This window comes from Notothenia coriiceps, unplaced genomic scaffold, assembly GCF_000735185.1.
Source record: "Notothenia coriiceps isolate Sejong01 unplaced genomic scaffold, NC01 NC01_scaffold00012973, whole genome shotgun sequence".
NCBI classification, from domain to species: Eukaryota; Metazoa; Chordata; class Actinopteri; order Perciformes; family Nototheniidae; genus Notothenia; species Notothenia coriiceps.
This window is the reverse complement of record NW_011345674.1, coordinates 68,256-78,281: the sequence shown is the minus strand read 5'-3', so window position 1 is coordinate 78,281 and position 10,026 is coordinate 68,256.

Sequence of the window (10,026 nt, the reverse complement as noted above, 5' to 3'; positions counted from 1 at the left end):
AATTAACTAAATAATTTGCGGCCACTAAACTTCCATATACAATAAAATGAAACATTGTTATTGCTGTGCCACTTGAATTAGGTAATATGCAAATACAATTGGCCCCTTCTATGCAAATTAGCTTTATTGCAAACAACCCAATTCACAAAGATCAGCACCAACAGCTACACATAGTTACAGTGAAAGGATTTTTGTTTTCAGGGAGATTGTACTGAAGTGCATAGCGTCACGGTTCTGAAGCCAGAAAAAGGCCTTGTCTCATCTGATCAAACTTACTTATTTCAGGATGCATTGACAGGATGCAATGACAGCTGTTTCTTTGAAAAATAGTTTAAAAAAGCTTCCCTTCATGTCATTTAAAAAAAAAAAGAAGAAAAAAAAGTAAAGAGGATGATTGACAGATGATCTGAACAATAATATGAATTGTTAAACTTCATGTCCATGTTTGTCCTTTAATATAATTAGCACAATATCGTTGGTGATTCAGACTTGACACAGGGGATGCAGAATTCATGCACTCAACAACCCAAATCTATTCTTTGGTAATTTGGGTTTCCCACTGTTTGTTCCATAATATAGAAAAGAAGGGGTCTAACTTGAATACATTGACAATTATTGTGGATCAACTTGTGGTATTGCCAAAGGACCAGATATCACACTTCAGACTAGAGCATAGCAGGGTAGACCCAAGTGCAGGACACAGAATACATTTATAGAAAATGTATTTCATAGTTTCATGCAAAACAGAGAGTGGCACAGCAAACACAACAGAGCTCTCCCATAAACAAGGATCTGACACCAACAGAGACACATTGGTTTTCTCTTTCATGTAGTGTTTTTGTGCAGATTTTTTCTCGAGGGAATTCAATATGAACATGAACATTTGCCCAACAGGGTCCCTTTAAATCACAGATGGTACTGGTGCCAAATGCACTTTTCTATCCACTGATGTTATGCAGAAAAAATGCAGATATAAAAATATGGAACCAGACGCACTTAATGGATCTCTCCAAGCTGTTTAGACTGAGGGGCTGTTTGAATTGAAGTCATATTACAAACAATTTCAGCGCCAACCACAACTGACATTGCTCCAATCAGATTACCAGTACTAACATTGTCAAACAGAACCAATAAAAAAGCATTATTGTGATAAAGCCTAGCTATACCACATGCTGGAATCACCTACTCCGCAACATCTTACGATACAAACCAGTCTATTGTGATATAAAAGTAATACAATCATAGAGGCGGTTACACAGCCCTCACTGTGTTATCTACAATGCTGCGAATCCATTTGCTACATGGCGTCCTCCCTCCCCCCATCGCCCTGCTTCTGACCTTGTCATATAATGTAGTTGTGCCTCCTTGTCATTTAAAACTGGACAACATTTGTCCTTTATGATGCCGCTGCCTGCCTCTAGTATAATCTAACGTCTCAGAGTAAGTATCAAATCTACCTGACTGGCTTTGGAAATATCAAAGCAGGTGTGTGATAAACTGATATACTCCCACTCTCTGGCGCGAGAAACATAAAGTCAGCCTCTCTGTACTGTAAGTCAACTGCAGAGGAGGACAAGCACTTGAAATATTATCGAGTAATTGTTATTTAAAAGGCATTAGGAGCATCGGTGGAAATTAAGTCAATTCTGGACATACGTAACTGCTTGGTGAATGACACAAACTAACCATCCATGATACTGATGATAATAACCAGGCTAAGAATGTGCTACCAAGGAACACAGAATGAGCGAGTCTTCTATTTGTGGTACATTTCCCACATGATGTTGCACTTCAGCAGAGCCTAGACCTCTGTTGCAGTAATTGTACAATGATTCACAGCTTGCAGACTCAAGAGGCCAGGGTGAAAGAAAAATAAATCTCCAAACATATTACTTACAACAACCCCGATCTTTGGCAAGAAAATCTGGTCCTGCCCCCAACTTTTACACAACAATTAGTCATTAATAAATATAAATGGCCGTGGCTTGCCTCTGGAAATAACCACCCCTAACATTAACCTCAATGCAGTAAAAAGAGGCCCAGCCAACCTCTCATGTCTTTGCTTGATTGTCGACTTCACAGTCAATTCCTCTGATAGAATTGGAGTCTGCAGCCTTAAGTTGACTTTGGGGACAAGCCTTTAGAAGTGTGTTGTTGGTAAATACCTGACCCTGGCCTATAACACGAGTAGCTCAAGATTTAAAGTGTGTTATTGTTTTTGAAGCTGGCAATAGGCTGTCTGAGGAGGAAAGAGGAGGATTCAAATATGAAAGCTATTCCTTAAAACGAACCATGTCATTTGAGTGTAAGTATAAAAAGCTGTTATCTAAAAGTCCAAAAACTGTCTATACCGCTATCTTCAGTATGTCTCTGGTTTGATGTGCCAGGCTTGTAAGTTGGAGACATACAAAGTTAAAAGTCAAGTTTTGTATGTTGTACAAAATTGTCGTGCAAGTTATTCTTTTGTCCAAAGCCAATAGAAAACCACCAACTCAGGCTCAATTTCTTCCTGAATCACTTCTCTGAAGCAGAAAAAGTAATTTTCTCAATCACAGAATGAGTTTTTGTCCTGTTCCACTGCACAGTTTATTTTTTCTTAGTTCAGGAATTATATTAATACACGCTCTTTTAGGCAGGATAAAGGAGTTGGGTGATTGCTTAAAGTAGGGCAATTAGACTGATGTAGTGCAATGGCCCGTGCTAAGAAACGCCAGCCATTGTGGGAACATTTCAGATTTTGACAGCATACTGACTGTTTTAGGAGGGTGTTGCTTGTCAAGTGAAGTAGCTGCTGTTAATGGTATACTCCGTTTTTAGAGGAAACTCATTAATATATAGCTAAAGAAGGTCAATAAAAGGAATCAGAAAAACATGGAATTATATGTATCACTTGTGCACTAGCGACGTTACATTTTCTAACAATACTGTGATGGGATGCTAAAAGCAAAAATAAGCAATGAAGGAAAAAAACAATGTCTTAAAACAACAGGCGCGTGGTGCACAAACAAAACAAAAATGCAATGTTAATGAATGCATTTATATGCTTATATTGTGAAAAGTATAAACAATAGTAAATCTAGTATTCACTACGTTTGTTGAAGTTAAATGGAGTTACAAACCTCCTCATCTTGGTTGTCATTGAGACTCGATGTTTGGTTATATGGTTTTATAATATTTACTCGTATGGATGGATGATTGGATGGGTAGATCGTGAGTAATAGCCCTAGAACTGTAAAGTATTCATGTTAAAAACAACAGTTAGAAAAATATGTTTACGTGACAATTAATCATTTTTTATAGGCTTTTAAAATATACTTTTCTCATCTTGCTGCTTAAAGGTGGGGTATGTAATTTTGGAGAAACCAGCTTGAGTGCGCTAGAATTTGAAAGTGCACAGCCGGAAGAAATCTGCCACTTCTTTCAGACTTACTTACAGAGTCCCTCCTCCAACACACACGAACGCGCACATGACCAATGAGGGCACGAGATAAGTTTGTGCACAGATGGAAGGCTGAAAGGCAGGTAGGCCATCCAATTATTTTAGCCAGCTAAAATGATTGGTCGTGCTTTTTACAGTACTACGGCTTCCACAGAGGACATTTTTTTATGTATTTTTTGTCAAAGCATTTAATTTATTCATTGCTATCGGGATGTTAAGAGCATTCCATGGAATATAACAAAAAGTGTTTCTGAAATAAATTACATACCCCACCTTTAAGTTGACTTCATGTTTTGAAAGCAGGGAGAAGTTAATGAAATAGCAAAGGAAGATATCAACTCTATAAACGTGTCTTTTTATACAGCTTGGATTCCTACAGAGCCCACATATTACATATTATAATTTGGGTATTTGTATAATTCATTTTATTTCCCTTGGGTCAAATCAAATAAAGTCGTTAAACTTAAAAGTCTTTAAACAGCAATGGTGGAGTTTTAATCAATAATGTAACATATTTAAGTGGACATATTTATCCCATGAAGCGTTCCCTTTAATGAGAGCAATGTCTTTCAGGTTGACAGTGACACCAATTAGCAAATGCAGGCTTCCATGATCAAACATTAAGCCGGGGTCCATTTAGCAAGACCTTCTTAATGACTCAACTCTAACTATGCTGGAGAAAAAAAAAACTATTCTCCAGTGTTTTTCATTGTAAATACTTTCAGAACAATGTTATTTGATATCCAGCAACTACCCTCCAGTACTCCAGAGTGCTCCAAATGAAAAATCTCCAGCAGCTTTATTATTTTTGCCTTATTGTTTCTCTGTAAGCGGTGCTTTGAAGTATTTAACATCTCCCGCCCAACGTTCCTCCAGAAGGATCCTGCTGCTCTCAGTGTAAATCTTGTAATTGGCAATTATTTCTGGGCGAAAAAGCTGCGGTATAAATCAATTGTGCGAAACAACTGTGCCACCAAATATTTTGACTTAAAATGCAGTCTGATAGTAAACATCGATAAATGAATGAAGTCTAACACTTAAAGTATCTCTAAGTATCTCTCTTGTAATGAACAGTGGAGTGCAAGTTAACACCTTAGAGATTTTAGAAGCCTCTCTGTGAGCCGGCTGAGGAACAGAACCTTCTCAGTGCAAAAATAAGAAAGTCTCACATTTAACAAGATGCATTTCTTACAAGGAGAGAAGCTTGAGCATTGTGTGCTAATCAGACTCTAAATGAAACACAGACAAACACACAGCTGTACCAACCGCAGCGTTTCTCAATGGACTTAAATGTATTATTTGTAATGCTGCTGCTGGGAATTCCTGAACTCAAACTACATCAGAGGATTTTATTTGCCTGAAAAAGCAACCAAATACTAAGCTTTAAGAAAACTAAAAAACTTTTTTAACTGACAGAAAAAGAACACAGCTATACTTTATTGGAAGTACAACCCTCTGAATCAGAAAAGACAATCTAAAAAGCAATATTTGTTGATTTTCTCTCTTTTCAATGGAGCTTTATCTTCACTGTGTTTGCTAACCAAAATGCTCCATTATTTTTGGACAAGCTGTTGTTGACACTGCTAACAGGGCAGCCCTTCATCCTCAGTTGGGAGAATTCCACAGGTCCCCAAGCACTCAGAAGTGTCACAGTCACAGTCTGCTGGGGTAAAAACCACCAGACAAAAGAAAAGAGGAACAAAAGAAAAAAGAAATCGAAGCACAGTTGGTCGGAGCACTTTGAATCCGCTCAGACACTAGCAATAGCCGATTACCAATTACCAGCACAATGTAATTCATCCCTCTTCACAGACACCGCAGAGCCCTTAGCTATAACATATGCATCATCTTCCCACGGCCCAGAGTCTCGGACAGCCACTAGAAGGGTCGGGTACCCTCCATACATCTGCCTGTGACAGCGGGGGGAGTTTGACTCGGTGCCATAACCACAAGTCTCCAGGGAAATCATTTAGTGGAGAAGTTGGGCCCAGTCACAGCCTGCTCACTGCTGATAAAGGGGTCATCCCGTGCCTGGGTCTTGTCCTGCACCCTCTCCACATACCAGTTTCAAAAACCCATCAGCCATACGATGATTAACTCACTGGAAAGAAAGATTAAAGGAGAAGAATGTCATGAAAGAAACAGAGAAGCAGAAGGGGTGTGCAGTGTCTATGTAATCACACAAAGTGCCACAGTTTTCCTGACTGGGATATACTGTAATGGCTGCCTTTGAAGGGATAGCAACAGACAGTGGCTTTGATGTAGGACTTTCATACAGTATCACTTTTAGGATATCTTACCTCACAGTGACACCTATCAGCCATTTCTGATTCGGGCGGATGTATTATTTCAGCCAAGGAGGTTCTGAGTTACACCTCTGTGAGTAAGACAAACAGAATGGCCCTATTTTAAATGAAACATTTCATTTTAAAGTGTGGGTTTGATCAACAAATTCTCTTTCACTTTTGGTAACATTGCAAGATAACGCAGATTAATCCAACACGTTAAAAACCAAAGCTTAAAATGTTTAGCCTGAACATTTTATTTGGGTAATGTAAACTAAAATATATTTCTAACTATATCAAAGTAGTTATCTCAAGGCATCCAAGTTTGTCTAACTCCATTAGTCAAATACTTAAAATTGTATGTTTGAGGTCAAACTAAATTCTTGCTTTGCCAAATAACTGAAATCTGCAGGGGTCTTCATCTACACTCTAGATGTACTGCAATCTCTCCTGCTTTCAACTGGACCTTTGAAAGTAAGCACTTTATTTGAATAATAATATAATATTTTTATTTCAAATATCTTGCTTATTTATCACATTTACCTTGCAGAATAAGTGTAGGAGCTTCTTCTCTTTTGTAGCTGAGCTTTTGTGGCAAAATAAAGAGTTTGTCTTCCTGTCTTCAAACTGCACACCTTAGAATGATTCCAGTCATTGCTTCAGCCTGTGATTGGTTGGCGGGCACTCATTATTCATCATAGCTGATCTCTATGATTGAAGCTGTCAACTTTAAACATTTTTGACTGACTTGGTATTGATTGTTACTAATCTACAGCTCAAAATGAAAAAAAATAAAGATAATTCTGAACAAATAATATGCTGACACGATTTCCAGTTCTTGGATTTCTTATTGTATGACTCAAAAAATGAAGTTACATTACAGTTATCAAACAAAAGTAACAACTTAGTTATCTCACAAAAATTAAATTACTTTGCTTTAATGTAGGCAGTTTTCCTTTTAGGTGGCCGTTACGTTGTGGCTTGAAATTTTGGGTTGTCATAACATTTAGATTTTTAAAGTGAAGAAACATCATCTTGGTAGCATCTACATTGTTTCCAAACTACGACTTAAAGCTCAAAAGGGACCCTTCGAGGAGCATGTTAATGCCCCTTTGGCGTAGGTCTACCCCTGAGTGCCATTCAGGTTATGATATGTATTCTAGGGGAATTCAATTTACATTTTCCTGCCAAAGATAGCTTCACAGTTTGGTCATTCATTTAAAATACGTTGCAATAAAAGGATCCATTATAAGCTTAATTACAGAGTTAAATCCAAATCCACACACAGCAGTGGGATGAAAAATGGGGCCTCCTTAAGAATCAGCGAGAAAACTGAGGAGTCGACAACATACCCGGTATGACTTGAAACGACGGATTGACAGCTGGTCAGGTCTCACGTGCTGTTTAACCATCAGAGACTATAGATGTACGACAACAAAGAGAAACAGCAACAGTTTGCAGCAGCATTTGTTCCGCAGCAGTTACAACAGTGCATTGGTAATCTGCCATTATCTGTGTGGTATTCCTGAAACAAAGGCTGTACATGTAGGAGGCGCTGCCGGTTCGTTTTAATGACCTAATTTCCCACAGGTGTGGCGATGGATGGATGAGAAGAGTGGGACGTGCAGACACACAACCAATTAACAAGGAGCTGTTTAACCTTCCTGCCGAGGGAGAAAAGATGGGTTAAACACGCAGAGGAGAGTAACGATGGTGGTGGAATGCTTAAGCAGTGTTTAGTGCCTACAACTGTATGCACTCCCATTTGCAGCCGCCTCTACTCCCCAGCTGATAACCCTACAAAGAAAGAATGAGCCTTTGAGAGTTTATGTTATGGCATGCTTTTGTTCTAGCGACAGCGGAGTCATTTCTGTCCAGAGGTTTGGAGCAGGGAGGAGAACAATAATTATGCACAAGTGGAGAAATCTGTTTGATCATATAGTCAGATTTGCCTTGAAGAAAGCTTTAAATTCTCTGAAGAGTTTGTGTCCAGCTACTGAACAGTGTTTAATGGGAGTAAAGTGTTCTGGCTTTTGGAGCTGTTCTGTCTTGACATGCAAAAGCACTTGGCTTAAACTATCAGGCGGTAGAATTAATGTTATTTTCAAGCCATTGAGAAACTTGTGGAGTCTGATGTGGTCATTATGTCTGAATACTATCACATTAACCATTTGACCCTCATCAAAATCGACCTATTGAAGTATTGTCCAAGGGTAAATTCTACAACTTAAGTTCATGAGCTATAAAATGCAGCCTTAATGGATTCACTTGGAATGGTATGATGACTAGTTAACGGTGGCTAATGTTAGCAAACTTTAGGTGACTATTGCTGCTAAACTGACATTAGTGAGGCAGTTCACTGGCTTTATGACTCTTTGCCTCTTGTGCTACTGTTAAGATGTGTTCGGCTTGGGGATAAAAAGTGCAAAAGGATGAACACCCAACATTTTTGGGATGCAGATAAACACTTTAAATAAAAAATCGAGTGAGGCTGAAAAGAAGCAACACAAAGAACTCCAACTTCTCTGTGAGGTTTTTTTCCACACTATGGTCATTGTGTAACGGGTCGTGTTAGGACCCAAATGCAGCACACTCGATAGCAGGAAACAGTCTATAATGAAGTTTATTCCAAAATCCACAGGTACAGAGCTGGGCAGGTAATCTATGCAGGAAAGGTAACTGTCCAATGAGATTCTCAGACAGGTTGAGGCCAGGCAGTGGATCAGGGAGCAGGTAGCAGACACAGTCAAACAGAAAGCAGGATGCAGAAACACATTGTTTAGTCATAGGCAGAGGGCTGGTGGGTTAATAAGGTTAATAATAATAATGCATTGGATTTTTATAGCGCTTTTCCTCATGCTCAAAGACCCTTGAGGAGGTAAAGTATTGATCACAATGTTGGAAATGTTTGTGTTGCAGCATAGAAAACAACAAAACAAAACAAGTCATTGCAAATAAAAATAAATTAAAGAGTAGAAATAGAAATAGAAAATACTAGAATTTAAAAATCTAAAAATAGAATTAAAGCAGCATTAAAAAGTAGAAAATATACTAGGGATCCACCGAATATTCGGCCGCCGAAAATTATCGGCCGAAAATGGTTAAAAAGGCGAAAAAATATCACCGAATGTCAGGGAACAGGGTTACGTTGGTAAGCTAACGTGTTGTTGTTGTGATGACGTAATCAAAACGCGGCGACAAGCACGGCGCGCGACCATGCTCGCGGCTGGCTCACAGCCAACATGTCTGGCGCTTGGAGATATTTAAAAATATCAGAGAAAGAGGCGCGGATTGCGATTTGTAAAACGTGTTCAGCTGACATTTCTCGAGGGGGTGTAACTGCAAAGACTTTCACCACTTCGGGATTACTCCACCACTTGAAATCAAAACACCTGGACAAATATGCGGAGTAAGATCAAATCACAAGCACTGACAGCGAGAGACTGTTCAGCGCTGCCTCTCATGTGCTTGATGAGAAGAGGAACAGACTTTTGGCTGATAAAGCAGAGAAGCTAATGTTCATTAAAAAGAACCTCCCACTTTTCCTTAATAAGTAGACAAGGCTGGCTTATCATAAGCTTATCTAGTTCTACATGTCTACTCTATACCCACTTTCCTGAACAATTTTCATTGTGAGTTATAATTCACCATCTCAGGTTATCATTAGGGGGAAATGACAGCAGCACAGTGTTCAATATATTGTACTTTCGGTATCTAAATGATACAATGTTGTTTACATTGCTCATGAGGACAGACCACCTTATTTGCAGATTCTTGAAATTGTAATTTAATTTGTAATTGATTGTGGATTTTGTATCCAGTTTTCACTTTATGTATCTTTATACAATGTTTACTACTTTGCTTATGAGGACAGACAGCCTTATTTACAGATTCTTGAAATTGAATTGTAATTGCATTTGTAAATAGTTACATTCATGTGGATTTATCCAGTTTGCACATTTGTATGCATGCACTTATAGGTGCATTTGTTGTTGTTGAAGGCCTGGCTGTTACAGTCTTTATTTACACTATTTTGGTGTAGGCCTCCTGGCCTAGATGTTTATGCAGTTTTAAAACACCTTGGCTTTGTTCTGAATGCACTTCGTGTAGTTATCCTACAGAGAAAAGAAAATGCACTTGACTTGGAATTAATGTACTGTATGCATTCAAAAGTGCTGAATAAATGTTTTATGGACCCATAATAGTGATTATTATTTAAGTTAAGTTAAGTTTTGCCATAATCATGTCTTTTTCCATAATCAGGTAGCTGAACAACATTGGTAAAAAATGTATACATTATAT